Here is an 18390-nt window from a genome sequence, read left to right as displayed (position 1 = left end):
AGCATTTTTCACTGCTTAAATTTTCTGTATCTATAACCATTCAAGAATTATAGGGAAATCAAAGACATATGAAAATCTAAAATATGACCTTGACCTTTGACCTTGACCTATATTTCTAAGTTAGGACCCAGGGACCTCAAATAAAAACTTTCCTGGGTTATACGGTTAACGGTTTATGAGTTAAAAAAACATACCGACAAATTTATTTGGTAAAGGTAGATAACTCCTATGAAATTTCATCGAATCGCTTCGATCCAAATTAGCCAAAAATTCCTGAGGATGTAAAGTCAGCAGCGTAAAGAAAGAACGGTTCATTTTTCTTTTTACAAGTTGTAATTTAGAACTAAATATCATCATCAGGCATATATATTGTTTTCGAACAAACGTAAACTAGGAGAGAACGAATAACATTGAGAATGGAAAACGTTTGTGTGCAGTTTTTTGTTACATTTGCGCGGCATTCAATTTTACTACAGGTTAAGTCATGTGTGGCTCAAGGCACAAACATTAAGTCCATATTTCCCCAAGTATTTGTGCATTACTACTATTAACAGAATCCAGGCGTACTACAAACGGTCCGGAATCATTTCATGTTCACTACAATGAGCAATTTTTACACAAGTGTCTTGTTTAAGGTACAATTATGATTATACAGTTGAAACCTTAAATTAAAAAGACGAAGACAATGATCCTGAGGTGTCGACCTTCTGACTGCTACATGTATTTATAATATCGAACTCGATGAAAGGAAGGATACAATTCATTTTTTTTTTCACGATTCATCTAAAAGTTGATAACCCTGCCGTTGAAAATAATCTATTCATTATACTGCAACCAAGGCATGGCATAGTTTACCGTTCATACCTTTAAAAATATTATCATGATTATGGAACTTATTAGTTGTTGTATTTTGATGTCAAGATCATTTTAAATGTTAACTGTAGTGTGTGACATTTATTTTTGTCTCAAAGGGTCTCAATGAAAATATGACTAGTTCTTTATACTGAGTTATCCTATATTATTATATTTTGATGTATATTTGAAAGAATGGCGAAGTATGTATCTACTACATATTTTTCTATAACGTGCTCTTTTATATTGTTTAATGACAATGTAATAGCTGACTTTTAGGCCTCAAGGAAAACTAAAGTCGCTTTGCTAGGGTTCAGGATATTTATTAATCAGTAACGTAAAACACCCTGTAATAACAATGATAAAGTTATTCTAATTTTACAGATCAAATAAAATTAGTAATACACATGATAAGTATAATATTCTTTCATTACATATAATGGTATTATACAAAACATTGCACTTTAAAAATACATTTAAGTTATCAACATAATGAGATCAAATATTATGTTTAATCATCAAATCATAGTATTAATGTCTTTACATATAATATTCAGTTGTTCAGATTAACAACATTGATAAATTACACAAATATTAAAAGCATCTAAACTCAAGGGAAATAACTCTTTATCAAAACTATGTGCTTAACATACTCCATAGTTAATTCAACCTTTTAAACAAAATACATTATAATTCTAATAACATATTACTAATCCTTACCAACTTGTGGAGCAAGGTAGTTACTGTTGTGGCACAAACCAATTCAAACGTACATACTGGTATATCACACAGTGATATTTATATAACAGCTTACAAATTCTGTAAACCAAAATTACAATGTTAAATAACGGATTTTAATGAAACCGTATTTAAACATAGACCTTATTATAAAACATACAATATAAATAATGTCCTTGTGTATAAAATAAAACATAACTCGGACAATACTTTAAATATGTGCAGAAACGTAGTTCGCTATCTAATGCAACTTTGTTTATGTTTTCCATTTATAATCAATCAACAATGTTATTGTGTACGGACTAATTCACACAAGTAATACACGGTGGTATTTAAAATCTACTCATAACAAAGTCTTATCGAATACACCTCAAAATATCGGTCGGAATGTGTGTACTTTCTAAACTGTTTTACATATAGCTATAGGTTGCATTTCTGTAAATATTGACAATGCAATTTCCCATAGGAACTCCTTTTACGGCTAAAACTGTACCAATTTTACTATGAAGTTTTGAAAAAAATCTTATCCTAGAATTGAAAGTTCATATGCACCACAATTTTTTTCAAAGGTCAAAATATAGGTCTGTGCGGCATATTTTCAACGTTTATATGCCCTGAACTTCTCAGAGTTTAAACTTACACTAATTTTCTTAACTACCCCTACCTCAAATGAAAGGTTACCACAGATTTCAATGTAAACAATATGCACGTGTTTATTTACTGGTAACATTCCCAAGTTCTGTCTCTGCGATATGGAACACAGAGAGTATAACTGGGAACCAGTATGTAAACAAAATCAATTTTCTATGAATATTCAATTACTCCCCAAAAGAGGCGTGTTTTGAGAAACAGCTGTATTTACAAAGTGCAACCTATAGAGACATTTATTCAAATAGAAAACTCTCTAAAATCAGTTTTTCTCACATTAATACTCATTTATCAGAATTAAAGTCTTAAAGAAATCACTGTGTATACTCTAAGTTTTTCTTTACTATACATTTTATACCCCCTCCCCTGTTTCAATTTTTTAAAGAATTTGAAAACAAGACTTTAATGATTGCCAGCTTACCCTATTTGCATATTTTCTGATAAAAAATGCCTAAAACCTGTTAAAAACTGTTTTTATAACATATTGAAAGCATATCAGAATATCACAATTGTAATGTTCAGCAGTCAATCATTACAACATTCAAGATTATATAAAGTATCCAATCCAGCCTCTATCTCCAGTCCACATCTTACTGTATGCCTATTTGTCAATTAAAGAACACATTTTCTGCCTCAAGTGGTCAATATAGAATTCTTGTCACAACAGTATCATCTGTAACCATATATCTGACACAATTTAGCTACTATATATACTAGAAGTGTTCAAACAAAGCCATATTTGCAATAGTTGTATGTATGCAGATACCAGTCTGAGATATAAATTCACTTAAAATGTTGTAGAGATGACTGCTAACATCTGATTTTTGCATAACTTCCAAGCATAGTTATTGTTTTCTATATCAAGAACTTTAAAATCATAAATTCATAGCATTTACAAGTTAAATTATTTGTTTTATGACCTAGGGGGTAGACAATTTGCTATGTTTTTTGTCCCTGGGGCCTCAAATTTCCTAAATCATTCTGCTGTTTCTAGCAATTTGGAATATTTAGTACATATTCAGGATAGAACACACTATTGTAAGTTTTTTTGAGATATTTTTGTTTTTCTAGCTTGTATTTATTATGCCGTGGTGACAAAAAAGCAGACTTAGGTGTTGCGGCTTACTTTTGGGTTATCGAAAGGACACAAATACCCCATAAATAATATTCAGGAAGGATCTATGAGTTTCAATGACTGCGAAGAGTAAATATAAGCACTTCTTAACAATTTAACTTACAAATATGCAAATATTATGATTTAATTTTGTATCCAGGACTTTAAGTAAACTATGCATACTGTAAACTCTGAATTTATGCTGAGTCATCATATTTAAGGCCCAGGATTCTATCAATCTTCATTAAATATTTATAAAACTTCTTATTTCAGTTAATTTCTTAAAATCTGTGAAATAAAGCAAATTTGGTTAAATTCTGAATGTTCCCCTTTTTCACCCTATATAGGTTGCATTTCTGTAAATATTGACAATGCAATTTCCCATAGGAACTCCTTTAACGGCTAAAACTGTACCAATTTTACTATGAAGTTTTGAAAAAAATCTTATCCTAGAATTGAAAGTTCATATGCACCACAATTTTTTTCAAAGGTCGAAATATAGGGCTGTGCGGCATATTTTCAACGTTTATATGCCCTGAACTTCTCAGAGTTTAAACTTACACTAATTTTCTTAACTACCCCTACCTCAAATGAAAGGTTACCACAGATTTCAATGTAAACAATATGCACGTGTCTATTTACTGGTAACATTCCCAAGTTCTGTCTCTGCGATATGGAACACAGAGAGTATAACTGGGAACCAGTATGTAAACAAAATCAATTTTCTATGAATATTCAATTACTCCCCAAAAGAGGCGTGTTTTGAGAAACAGCTGTATTTACAAAGTGCAACCTCTAACGAATGACTACCAGTACTTTATATAATAAAATAAGTGTATAATATATGCATTTTATGTAGCGATAATACTTTTCGGGATCATAGAGAAAAATAACCTTTCATACCAAAAATCATTCAATCTATGAACATATATATTAGAAATATTAATAAAGAATTAGATAAAGAAAACTCACGTCAAAATGTCAAGTCTGTCAATATAATACAATGCTGACTATTCAATATACTTTCAAACTATTTCAATGGCTATTGAACATAAACGTCTGTCCATTTTGACTCCATTAGTCTTTTTTGCTCAAAACAAAGAAACTAGGAACTGAGCGGTAAAACTTTAAACTAACCAATCAAATCCAAGTAATCATGAATAATGTATGGAAACATTTCAGTGTAATAAAAGTTTATATGATACAATATCTTATGAAGTTTATTTAATATTAACATAATTATACATCTTTATTTTACAATTAAAATATAACAAAATAAAGAGGCTACCACATTCTCCCCTGTATTGGAAGAATGACTTCCACGTCATACGACTCCTCCTCCCTCTGACGAAGAAATGACATTCTCGGCATTCTAAACTGGTATTACTATGATGTTTCTTTCACAATCTCAATGATGGTACGTGTGATGTCATTCTCCATTCCTCTAAACATTCCGTCTTTCAGTTGTCTTGTTAACCACTCTACTTTCTGTAGCCAAGATGATGTTTGTCCAATAGCTTGTTTGGTGATATAGTCTTTCAAACATGCAGGTGGTTTTCTAATTCTTGTTCTTGATGGTAATTCTCTTGGTGGTGTAGGTAATATTCTACGTCGTCTGAGCCTTGATGGTTGTTGCTGTGTGTTATCTTGAGCCGTTGTGTTATCTGTGTCTGCCTCGGTATCACCTGATGTGTCTGGGAGCGTACTGCCATCCTGCTCATCCTGTTTGTCAGAAGTATCACCTCTGTCAATCTGGTCAGTCGCTTCTTGACCTGTTATCACATCAGCCCCAAGAGGTGGTTAACCAGTGTTTATCTGTACTGGAGGGATAACGTCTTGTCCAAAACCATTCTCTTGACTACCATCAACTAATAACTGATCGTCACCAGCCAAGTTGACGGTTCCTTGTTGCCCATCTACCATAGGTACAGCATCACTGTTGGTGTTGCTCTGTGCGTCTTCCTCTGGCAAATAAATAATATAGCCCTGCTCTGACTCCTCGTCCGATTCTGTGTCAGTTTCCTCTTTGGTACTGTCGGAGTTTGTCTTCTTTTCCTCAAGGACTGTCTTTATAGGCGGTTTCCTTGGTGCAGGGTTTCTCTTAGGCTCTGTAGCCTTTTCCAAACCGGGCAGATGTCCAATTGGTAGAAAGAGGTTTCTGTGCAGTGTTCTTTTGCGTCCTTCTCCATTTTCCTTCAGGACCACATAAACAGGTATGTCCATGTTAGGCTGTCTAACAATCCTGTACGTGTCCTCTTCCCATTTATCCTCTATCTTATGCTTCCCTTCGAAAGCAACTACTTTAACAAGTACACGATCTCCAGGTTGCAAAATGGCTCCACGGGCTCTTTTATCGTATCCTTCTTTCTGTCGACTTTGTGCTGTCTTTGCTGAACGAGATGCAAGTTCATATGCTTTCTTCAGACGCTCCTTCATTGCTTCAGCCTACTTTGTAGATGGTTCCTTAGTACCAGTATCCTCAATCCCAAATGCTATGTCTACAGGCAAACGTGGATGTCTACCAAACATCTAGAAATACGGAGAAAATCCAGTGGTTGTCTGTTTGGTACAGTTGTACGCATGTACAAGTCCAGCTACGTGGGACTTCCAGTCTCTCTTCTGCGTAGTCTGTAGAGTTCCAAGCATATTCAACAAGGTACGGTTGAATCTCTCTGTAAGTCCGTTACCCATATGATGGTAAGGTGTTGTTCGGGACTTTTCCATTCCTGTAATGTTGCAGAGTTCTTTGATGATCTTGCTCTCAAAGTTAGCTCCTTGATCAGAATGAATACGACTAGGCAATCCATAGTGTACAATGAAGTTGTTGAAAAACGCATCTGCTGTAGTTCGTGCGGTCTAGTTGAATTTAGTTTACACATATACTAGTATACATACAGTACTTAGTATTTGTTGATAGCATACATTGATACATTGATACTCGATTACACATACACATATTAGCATTACACTACAGTTGATACCCGATTTAACTTACACTTCCGTGCATATTTAGGTGCATCTGTACTTAGGTTCATTCATACTTGGGTACATTGGTACTTAGTTACATTCATACTTGTTTACATTTGGACTTAGATATTTGGTTGATACTTACCTGACTTAGTATCACTTAGTTGATTTATTGCAATACACAACTTATACTACACACCTAGAAGTTCATACTTGGAACTTAGTAGTTGTAGTTGTGCATTGATGAAATAAAAACAGAACACTTGCATACACACTTAGGATTTTCATTTTTATTTTTTTGGTATACAGGGATAGTATATTATATCTATGAGTATGTTGGCTGACTCACAAGTAACCATGAGTTTGTGAAACACAGAACCATGTCATATTATTGCATAATATGTGGTAATACTTAGATTTTGAATTTGAATATGTGATTTTGTATATTATATTTTTTTAAATATAGATGTGATTGTTCATGTTCACATGAGTACATACTGATGACTATTTTATAAATTGTTTGTATACATACAGAGAATGTGATATAATATTGGTGTAGTATTATGATATAGCAATAACTTGTCATTAGTTTTATGTGATAACTATATTGTTATAATATCCCATGACTTATTGAGTATTTGAATATAAATGATTAATTTGATACTAATATACTTATACTAATTTTCCCTTGACTTTACTTAGACATTCGACGTATACATTGATAGTTTATTGTAGTCGAGTGAGATATTTGTAGTTTGATTTGTTGTTTGTAGTTTCACTTTGGTCATTTGAGATTTGAATAAACTGTTGTGCATTGTGTCAGATTTGGAGGTTAGTTTGTTCAACAAGGATTGAGCATACTAGGATTGTACTTAGTTGAGACTTGAAGTATCTTGGAACTTGAAAACGTTTTAATTTTTTTTGAAACTGAACTTGACTTATTGATATACATACATATATTGTTGATCTATAGTGCATACATTACATTGATTGTGATTGATACATGTGATTGTTGTGATTGTTGTGAACATACTTACATTGTAACACTTGTATTGTTGTAAACTTTGTGTTGAGATTATAAACGTAAAAGTTTTACATTCTCACATTCTTGTTTAGGTACTTGAGATTCTATTAATAAAATTTTCTTTTTCAGATTTCATTAATCATATTTGTCATATATTTCATTTACATTTCTTATTGATATATTGATTATATGCTTTGATTATTTTCACATAATTACTTTTGAATTTCATGATCTTACTTTAATTACTTGAATTTAGTTTCAGATTTAATTATTAAGTCATACTTTATTGATTTATTCTTTTCACTTTGCACTGATTCTTATTCTCTTTTGCAGATTTATATCTGATTTATTTATATACTTTATTTGAATTCTGAAAGTTCTGAATAGAACATAGATTTATTACAGATTATTTCATTCACATTCAGACTTTTGTTTGATATTTTTACGTTCACATTTATTTAGATTAGTATGTCGAGTTCGGATTTTAAGCAGGTGTTGTTACGACTTGGACACGTCCTTGATAGATATGAAGAAGATCTCAACATATTTAACCAACAACCTAAAAGGAGACGTAGACGATCACGTAGAAAGAATAAGCCGTATTGGTATGACCAGGAACATGATATAGCACAGCAACAGGACTTACCACATGAACCATGCATACCTTTTGACAATAGAAAGAAGCCTTTTATATGCTACAGATGTGGGAATGAAGGTCACATAGCTATAGGATGTCGAGTTATACTAGATCACTCTCGCAAGGCATACAACTTCCAACAGATTGGTGCTGAAGACCGTACTTATGCTTCTTATCAACAACAAACATCTAAAGAATCACCTGGCTTACTTGGAAGTCCAAATGAAGTTTCAGTAAAGATCAACGACATTACAACATCAGCTTTACTTGATACAGGATCAACCGTTAGTACAGTTAGCGAGACATTTTACAACAGATATCTTCAAGATCAGATTATTCAGCCATTGGACCTGATTATCAAGATAGAATGTGCTGATGGAAAAGATATGCCATACTTAGGATACACCACAGCTAGCATCGAGTTACCAGGAGCAGCAACAACTGGTAGTCGTCACCTATGTTTATTTTTGGTTGTACCGGACAGCACTTACAACAGAGAGGTTCCACTACTGCTTGGTACTAATATTTTAAAGGAAATCATGGAAGATGTCAAGTTACGGTTTGGTTCAAAGTTTCTTCAAGATGTCAACCTACATACCAACTGGTACTTTACCTTTCGATGTTTGCTATTGAGAGAGAAGGAACTGCAGAAGGGGTCAAACAGATTAGGACTTGTAAAATCAGCTGAAGGAAAAACCATCAAGATTCTTCCAAACAGAGATGTAATTATTCAGGGTTACACAGATCATGAATTACCGTACCACAAAGTATGTGCTATGCTACAACCAACTGAGAAAGCAGCTATTCCAACTGACTTAGATGTGGCTCCTACATTGTTGTCATACAGTTACAGAAACAACGGCACTATTCCAGTTCACATAAGCAACGTCACCACTAGGACAGTTACTATTTCGCCGAATGCCATCTTATGCGAGATACAGCCAGTTTCAGTAGCTGATATAGAGATAGATGCTGAGTTAGAAGATGATCCTACACATCAAGTAACCATGCCAACGAACTTGTCAGATGTGCAATTACAGCAAGGAAAAAAATTGATCCAACAGTTCAGAGATGTTTTCAGCAAGAGCGATATAGACATTGGCCATAGTACAGCAGTTCATCACCGCATTGATCTCATGGATGAAAGACCTTTTAAGCAGAGACATCGCCGTATTCCTCCAGCCATGATCAACGAAGTACGTGACCATCTTCAACAGTTATTAGCTGCTGGGATTATCCGCCGGTCTCACTCACCATGGTCTTCAAACGTTGTATTATGCCGCAAGAAGGACGGAAAGCTGCGCATGTGCATAGATTATCGTCAATTGAACCAGAACACCTATAGAGACGCCTACGCATTGCCAAGAAGCGAGGAAATACTTGATGCACTTGGAGGAAACAACTTTTACACAGTACTAGACATGAAAAGTGGATATCATCAGGTAGAGCTAGAGGAAACCCATAAACAACGTACAGCGTTCACCGTAGGACCCCTTGGATTTTATGAATTCAACAGACTGCCATTGGGACTCGTCAACAGTCCAGCCACTGAACATATGTTTCATCTACCTTGATGACCTGATCATCTTCTCAGATACCTACGAAGAACATCTAGATAGACTACAAAGAGTTCTACAGAGACTACGAGAGAGTGGACTCAAGCTTTCACCAAATAAGTGCGCATTTTTCCAGAAAAATGTAAAGTACATTGGTCATATAGTATCTAGTGATGGTATACAACCGGACCCAGCGAAGATAGAGAAAGTTGTCAACTGGCCACCTCCAACATCTGCAGACGAGGTAAGACAGTTCCTGGGATTCATTGGATACTACCGGAAGTTTATTAAAGACTTTTCGAAGATTGCCAGACCGCTTACTGACCTTATGCCACCACCTAAGAAGACACGAAAGCGCAAGACGAAACTACAACCAGCTAATACATCATGGATATGGGGAAAATCACAAGAAGATGCATTTCAACAACTGAAGTCAAAGCTCACATGCCACCCGATCCTTGGATTTCCATCATACTCCAAGCCCTTTGAACTTCATACAGATGCATCGATGCTTGGACTAGGTTCTGTGTTGTACCAGGAACAGAATGAGAAGAAGATAGTCATTGCTTATGCCAGTCGAGGTTTGAGTAAATCCGAGAAGAATTACCCTGTCCACAAATTGGAGTTCTTAGCTTTGAAGTGGGCAGTGACAGAAAAGTTTCACGACTGCCTATTTGGAAACACCTTCACTGTAGTAACGGACAATAACCCACTCACCTATGTCTTGACGTCAGCTAAACTAGATGCTACCGGACACAGATGGATAGCAGCTCTGTCATCTTACAACTTCAACATTGTATACAGACCAGGAAAGGCTAATGCAGATGCCGATGGATTATCTAGACTTCCAGGATTATCTAGATGTAATGAAACCATTCAACCAGAGTCAGTGAAAGCCATCTGTAACCTGCAACATGCTCAACCTCATCACCAGAGCTTATCGATTATTTCAGATACATCTGTGGATCATTCATTACCATCTCAGAAGTTAGTTGATGTTAATGCCGAACAACGGAAAGACAGATTCATCAAAGACTGGATATATTGGATAAACGAACATCGTAAACCAGATAAACAACAGCTGAGTTATTCACCACTCAACAACTGGTTCTTAAACAACTATGAGAAGTTAAAGATTATAGACGGAGTGCTGTATAGAGAGATAGAATCTGATGGTGAAACTTCAAGACAACTAGTTCTCCCAGAAAATTGCATATCCACAGTTCTCACATCTTTACATGATGACATGGGCCACCAGGGAAGAGACAAGACCTTATCATTGGTATGTGACCGCTTCATCTGGTATGGTATGAATAGAGACATCGAGAACTGGATTACCAACTGCGAAAGATGTATTCGTCGAAAACAACTTCTGAATGATAGAGCTCCACTTATCAGCATAGAAACAACACAACCTTTAGAACTGGTTTGCATGGATTACCTGAAACTTGAAAGATCAAAAGGAGGATATGAAGATATTTTGGTAATCACAGACCACTTCACGAGATATGCTTTAGCAGTTCCTACAAAGAACCCGACCGCACGAACCACAGCAGATGCGTTTTTCAACAATTTCATTGTTCACTATGGATTGCCTAGTCGTATTCATTCTGATCAAGGAGCGAACTTTGGAAGCAAGATCATCAAGGAACTTTGCAACATTACAGGAATGGAAAAGTCCCGAACAACACCTTACCATCCTATGGGTAATGGACTTACAGAGAGATTCAACCGTACCTTGTTGAATATGCTTGGAACTCTACAGACTACGCAGAAGAAAGATTGGAAGTCCCATGTAGCTGGGCTCGTACATGCGTACAACTGTACCAAACAGACAACCACCGGATTTTCTCCGTACTTCTTAATGTTCGGTAGACAGCCACGTTTGCCTGTGGACATAGCATTTGGGATTGAGGATACTGGTACTAAGGAACCATCTACAAAGTATGCTGAAGCTATGAAGGAGCGTCTGAAGAAAGCATATGAACTTGCATCTCGTTCAGCAAAGACAGCACAAGGAAGCAGGGTTGGCAAAAACCCGGGTTTTATGAGTATTGCCCAGCCCAGTGGGAAATACTGGGAAAACCCGGGTTTTACTGGGTTTTAATGGGAAATACTGGGCAATACTGGGTAATATAAAATACTGGCCTGAATTTTAAAGAGAATTCAGTGATCAAACTCAATGGCAATGCATTTAAGATATTTATAAACACATTTTGATTTATAAATTAGTTGACTTGTTTGAGAGTGATAATAAAAGTGTATATATACATTTGAAAAAGTACTATTCTTGCAACTATGAGACAAGTAAACATGTAGGCACACATTACACAAATATTAATGGAATAATTCTCTTCTGAAAGTCTATTAAATCACCCTCTCGTCTAGATTGGTCAAACTGTTAACATAAATTCAAAGAATTCATTTTTCAAATGTATATATCTTACATTAAGAATTAACAAGAAAATGTAAGAAAAATTACTTTTGCATTATTTATATGTGCATGTATCACTAATTAATAAGTAATTATTCAGATTAGGACATTGATCTGTTTATATAACAATATTCAGCCTTTTCATTTCTATAAGGGTTAATGACTTGACCCTGTAGGTTGTTTATTTAGCAATATGATTGCATAGACATTTAAATTTATAATTCACATAAACACTGGTATAAAATGCATTTTTTTTTTAAAGTTTGGATAGTTGAAACAACACATGGAAATTAACAAGGTATTAATAATCGTAAAATATTCAAATTTTGTAATCTGCCTACATAGAAGTAGTGGAGAAAAGAATGAAATTGAATTTTCAATCTTCTAGAAACATGACTCTCAATGGTTATCTGTATAAAATGTATATATTTAGCTATAATACTATGAAACTACAACAAGACTTTACTATTTTGTGTTAAAATAAGCTTAAAAAGTCTTATTGCCCAGTATTACCCAGTAATACCAATTTCTGGGAGAATTGCCCAGCCCGGGAAAACCCGGGAATTCCCGCCTGGGTTTTCCCGGGCGGGTAATACTTTCCCAACCCTGGAAGACCGAAAGAAGGATATGACAAAAGAGCCCGTGGAGCCATTTTGCAACCTGGAGATCGAGTACTTGTTAAAGTAGTTGCATTCGAAGGGAAGCATAAGATAGCAGATAAATGGGAACAGGACACATACAGAATTGTTAGACAGCCTAACAAAGACATACCTGTTTATGTGGTCCAGAAGGAAACTGGAGAGGGACGCAAAACAACATTGCATAGGAACTTCCTTCTACCAATTGGACATCTGCCCGGTTTGGAAAAGGCTACAGAGCCTACGAGAAACCCTGCACCAAGGAAACCGCCTATAAAGACAGTCCTTGAGGAAAAGGAGACGAACTCCGACAATACCAAAGAGGAAACTGACACAGAATCGGATGAGGAGTCAGAGCAGGGCTATATGATTTATTTGCCAGAGGAAGACGCACAGAGCAACACCAACAGTGATGCTGTACCTGTGGTAGATGGGCAACAAGGAACCGTCAACTTGGCTGGTGACGATCAGTTATTAGTTGATGGTAGTCAAGAGAATGGTTTTGGACAAGACGTTATCCCTCCAGTACAGATAAACACTGGTGAACCACCTCTTGGGGCTGATGTTATAACAGGTCAAGAAGCGACTGACCAGATTGACAGAGGTGATACTTCTGACAAACAGGATGAGCAGGATGGCAGTACGCTCCCAGACACATCAGGTGATACCGAGGTAGACTCAGATAACACAACGGCTCAAGATAACACACAGCAACAACCAATAAGGCTCAGACGACGTAGAATATTACCTACACCACCAAGAGAATTACCATCAAGAACAAGAATTAGAAAACCACCTGCATATTTGAAAGATTATATCACCAAACAAGCTATTGGACAAACATCATCTTGGCTACAGAAAGCAGAATGGTTAAAGTTACAACTGAAAGAAGGAATGTTTAGAGGAATGGAGAATGACATCACACGTACCATCATTGAGATTGTGAAAGAAACATCATAGAGAAATACCAGTTTAGAATGCCGAGAACGTCATTTCTTCGTCAGAGGGAGGAGGAGTCGTATGACGTGGAAGTCATTTTTCCAACACAGGGGAGAATGTGGTAGCCTCTTTATTTTGTATATATTGTAATTGTTAAATAAAGATGTATAATTATGTTGATATAAATAAAACTTCAAAACATATTGTTTCATATAAACTTTTATTACACTGAAATGTTTCCATACATTATTCATGATTACTTGGATTTGATTGGTTAGTTTAAAGTTTTACCGCTTAGTTCCGAGGTTCTTTGTTTTGAGTTAGAAGGACTAATGGAGTCAAAATGGGCAGACGTATATATCCAGTAGCCATTGAAGTGTTTGAGAATTTATAGAGAATAGTCATGATTCTATTTACATTGACAGACTTGACATTTTGACGTGAGTTTTCTTTATCTACTTCTTTAATAATATTTCTAATATATTTTCATAGATTGAATGATTTTTGGTATGAATGGTTATTTTTCTCTATGATCCCGAAAAGTATTATCGCTACATAAAATGCATATATTATACACTTATTTTATTATATAAAGTACTGGTAGTCATTCGTTAGAGCTATATGTAAATCACTTTAGAAAGTACACACATTCCGATCGATACTTTGAGGTGTATTCGATAAGACTTTGTTATGAGTAGATTTTAAATACCACCGTGTATTATTTGTGTGAATTAGTCCGTACACAATAACATTGTTGATTGATTATCAATAGAAAACATAAACAAAGTTGTATTAGATAGCGAACTACGTTTCTGCACATATTTAAAGTATTGTCCGAGTTATGTTTTATTTTATACACAAGGACATTATTTATATTGTATGTTTTATAATTAGGTCTATGTTTAAATACGGTTTCATTAAAATCCGTTATTTAACATTGTAATTTTGGTTTACAGAATTTGTAAGCTGTTATATAAATATCACTGTGTGATATACCAGTATGTACGTTTGAATTGGTTTGTGCCACGACAGTAACTACCTTGCTCCATAAGTTGGTAAGGATTAGTAATATGTTATTAGAATTATAATGTATTTCGTTTAAGGTTCATCATAACAAACGGACAAATATGGCTGTATTTACATGCCAAAAATTACTCTGAGTACAGACTTACCTGTAAAGTTGGAAAAGTTTTAATGCCTAGCATCCACTAGATATAAAAAAGTTAAATGCATTTTGTGTTTCAGAAAGATAAAATCTCTTTTGGATTTTGATGGGCATTTTTTTTCCTTCATGCAAAAGGTGTGAAAATTGACTAAGTTGTGGTACAACTATGAGATGCTCCCTCAGGTAAAAAACCGGTTTGTATTGTTTTCATTGTCCTTAATTGACATGGACACCAGGTATCTGCACAACTATAGGTGAGTTAAAGAGTTTATCTGAGTCAGTGAGTGGACAGTATCAAAGTAATTCAGGTGTTTGTTTATTTTTGCACCTTCTGCAGAAAGGAAAAAAAATGCTCATCAAAAACCAAGAAAGATTTTATCTTTCTTAAACACAAAATGTATTTAACATTTATATATCTAGTGGATGCTAGGCATTAAAACTTTCCAAACAGCACAGGTAAGTCTGTACACAGAGTAGTTTTTGAGGTGAAAATATGGCCATATTTGTCCATTTGTTATGATGAACCTTAAAAGGTTGAATTAACTATGGAGTATGTTAAGCACATAGTTTTGATAAAGAGTTATTTCCCTTGATTTTAGATGCTTTTAATATTTGTTTAATTTATCAATGTTGTTAATCTGAACAATTGAATATTATATGTAAAGACATTAATACTATGATCTGATGATTAAACATAATATTTGATCTCATTATGTTCATAACTTAAATGTATTTTTAAAGTGTAATGTTTTGTATAATACCATTATATGTAATGAAAGAATATTATACTTATCACGTATATTACTAATTTATTATTTGATCTGTAAAATTAGTATAACTTTATCATTGTTATTACAGGGTGTTTTACGTTACTGAGTAATAAATATCCTGAACCCTAGCAAAGCGACTTTAGTTTTCCTTGAGGCCTTAAACTCAGCTATTACACTGTTCCAAGTTAGGGGGAAGGTTTTGCACCAACAAACTAGTTTAATCCCACCACATTCTCAGTGTGCATGTCCCAAGTCAGGAGCCTGTAATTCAGTGGTTGTCGTTTGTTGCTGTGTTACATGTTTGCTATTCGTTAATTATTTTGTACATAATTTAGGCCTTTAGTTTTCACGTTAGAATTGTTTTACATTTGTCATTTCGGGACCTTTTATAGCTGACTATGTGGTATGTGTTTGCTCATTGTTAAAGGCCGTACGGTGATTTATAGTTGTTTTACTGTATCATTTGGTCTCTTGTGGAGAGTTGTTTCAATGGCAATCATACTACGTACACGTCATGGATTATACTGTGTTTATCTTTTATATTTTGGGGCATGACTGACAAGAAATAAAAAAAATGCATTATCTTTCACGACAAAATTAAAAAAAGAATTCCAGTTGTTACATAACTAATTTGTCATTTGAGTGTTAACAGTCAGCGGCAAATATTACATGCACATTCAGAAAGATGACACCGAGATGTCATAATAATGTAACCTTATCTATCCAGACTGATAAGATAAGTGGGTGTGACCCGGCAATACGTTGCACTTAATTCTGAATGCGGAAAACACTAAATTCAAAGTCTAAAATATAACGAGGCAGGGCTCAATATGCTCAATCAACGATGGCTCTCACTCGATACCATAAGACAACCGCAGTGGTTTGGACATGTATAGATTTGATTTGTTTGTCACGTTTAAATGTACCCTAGTTAAAGTTTATCTTCCGCATTGGATATTTTTTTTGTTTATAAATTACACCTTAAACATGTTAAAATTTTAAACTTTAAAATGTTCAACAGAAAAAAATACATCATTCGGCTTATGTACGTAAATATTAGATTGACTTGACATAAACATCAAAAGTTCGTGTTTATATTACTTACCAAAATGTGGTCCCCATTTTTGATAAGGTTGCAATGTTAACGACTCCAAAATAAATATTTCGATACAATCAATACTTACCGAGGCCTTTCGAAGGGATACTGTGCATACCTGTCATTATAACGGTTTAAATTACCAAAATGTTTAAACAAACTGATAACATTATATAGATGTTCTATGCGGAACTATTTATGATGGTTTTATTTAGTTGTCCCACAAATATGGTATTTAAATACTTGTATTGTACTAAACTTAGATTTAAACATTTATCCCAAATCTATCTCACCTTACGTTTTGGGTCAGTTTCATAATGAATACAATCATCCGTTCGTCGAGTTTTATCAAAGTTATTTTTTTTATCTTCATTATTGAGATACAATATAAATTGTAACGAAATACATGGTATGGACTTCAATAGGTCGTTTGGATATTTAAAATTCAGCCTATTATTTTGTTAAGTAAACGTTATAAATGTAATAATATACAACAAACACAAATCACAAATATTATGAGAGAAAAAAAAAGAGAGAGAGAGAGAGCAGAGTGAAATTCTAATGTGGAGAGAGAGATGAATAACTTCCATGCTGTTTTTTTCCTTTCTTTTATTTTATCACAATGTTTCCTTCCCACTTCGTTGTGCGGTTGCCGAAGTTCTAATGATCTAGAAGGTATTGCAGAAAATCTTAAACCAATAGCAGTATATAGAGATTTTGATAAGATAACGGATTTTAAAAAAAAAAATCTATGTATTTAGTGATTCTAGTACACTTTCAGCATTCAATCAAGGATTTATATACTTTACAAATCCTTCCTTCAACTATATAAAACATGTTGATTTAAAAAAAAAAAAATTATTTGAGGTATCATTTGAATCAAAACAAAAGCTTTAGAATAATGTACATCTGAGTTATCTCGCTTTTCATGTATAGCAAAGTAACAAAATAATACATTCCGATAATCCAATCAAACTAGTAGTACTGCAACTGACATCGAAAAAGACGCTTAGTTAACGAGTTTAATGGTCAGAATATCAAACGGCTGCAAATTGTTTTAAATGATAGAATAATATCTATATTTTAATTTCCGTCTGGGCATAAAAAGTTTCTATTGTCATATTTTTGTATGTTATCTCTTTAATGGGGTACCCCTCAATTTACGGTTTGGGGTAGTTACCTTAAAATCCAAAAAAATATATTTTTTGTTTAAATTTCCCGCTATTTTCGTAGATATTTTCGGAATGATGAATACATAAATATAATACTATTCCCAAGTAAAACTTTCAAACTTAGAGTTGGCTGTTTTTTTTAGATAGAAATTAAAAATAAAAAATACATTGTATGTCAATGTGTAACCTCAGAGCAATTAATATGCATGCAAGTGGTCGGGGAAAAAAGTACTATTGAAGTTTCGCGGAGATTTGGTGTGTGACAAGGTGATGCTACAACCAACTTCTCTTGATATTCTACTTTCTTTGGGCGAATAATCAGTGATGTTATGAGACTTGCACCAGGAGGCAAAAGTGTTGCGTCTTTAAATTAGATTGATTGATTGATTGTTGGTTGCTTAACGTCCAGTCGCAAATATTTCATGCATATTCAGGAGGAGAACAAGTTAACAATAAAAATAATAGGTAGGTCTATTCATAAGAGAGACCATTCGGGATGATGGTCGGGAAAATATGGACTGCCACTGGAAAATGATAGTATATTGGATTGGGACAGAAATTTTGCATTGCAACAGGCCACCTACGGACCCCTCAAAGAGTTGTTGCAAGGGTTATTAACGTGCAAAGAACGTGGCACTCT

General features: G+C 34.4%; 1 long non-coding RNA gene across 1 annotated transcript; it reads right to left on the bottom strand.

Annotated features, from left to right (window-relative positions):
- Positions 1 to 1099: 1099 nt before the first annotated feature.
- On the bottom strand, positions 1100 to 6208 carry LOC143052838 (uncharacterized). The gene is made up of 3 exons (XR_012971268.1): positions 4325 to 6208; positions 1573 to 1671; positions 1100 to 1199 (listed from the first exon to the last, which is right to left on the bottom strand). It is a non-coding gene; the product is annotated as an uncharacterized LOC143052838 (long non-coding RNA).
- Between the last annotated feature and the right edge of the window lie 12182 nt (positions 6209 to 18390).

Source organism: Mytilus galloprovincialis, chromosome 11 (assembly GCF_965363235.1).
Source record: "Mytilus galloprovincialis chromosome 11, xbMytGall1.hap1.1, whole genome shotgun sequence".
In the NCBI taxonomy this organism is placed as follows: domain Eukaryota; kingdom Metazoa; phylum Mollusca; class Bivalvia; order Mytilida; family Mytilidae; genus Mytilus; species Mytilus galloprovincialis.
The sequence above is the reverse complement of the archived record's forward strand: the minus strand, read 5'-3'. Positions and strand labels throughout refer to the sequence as shown.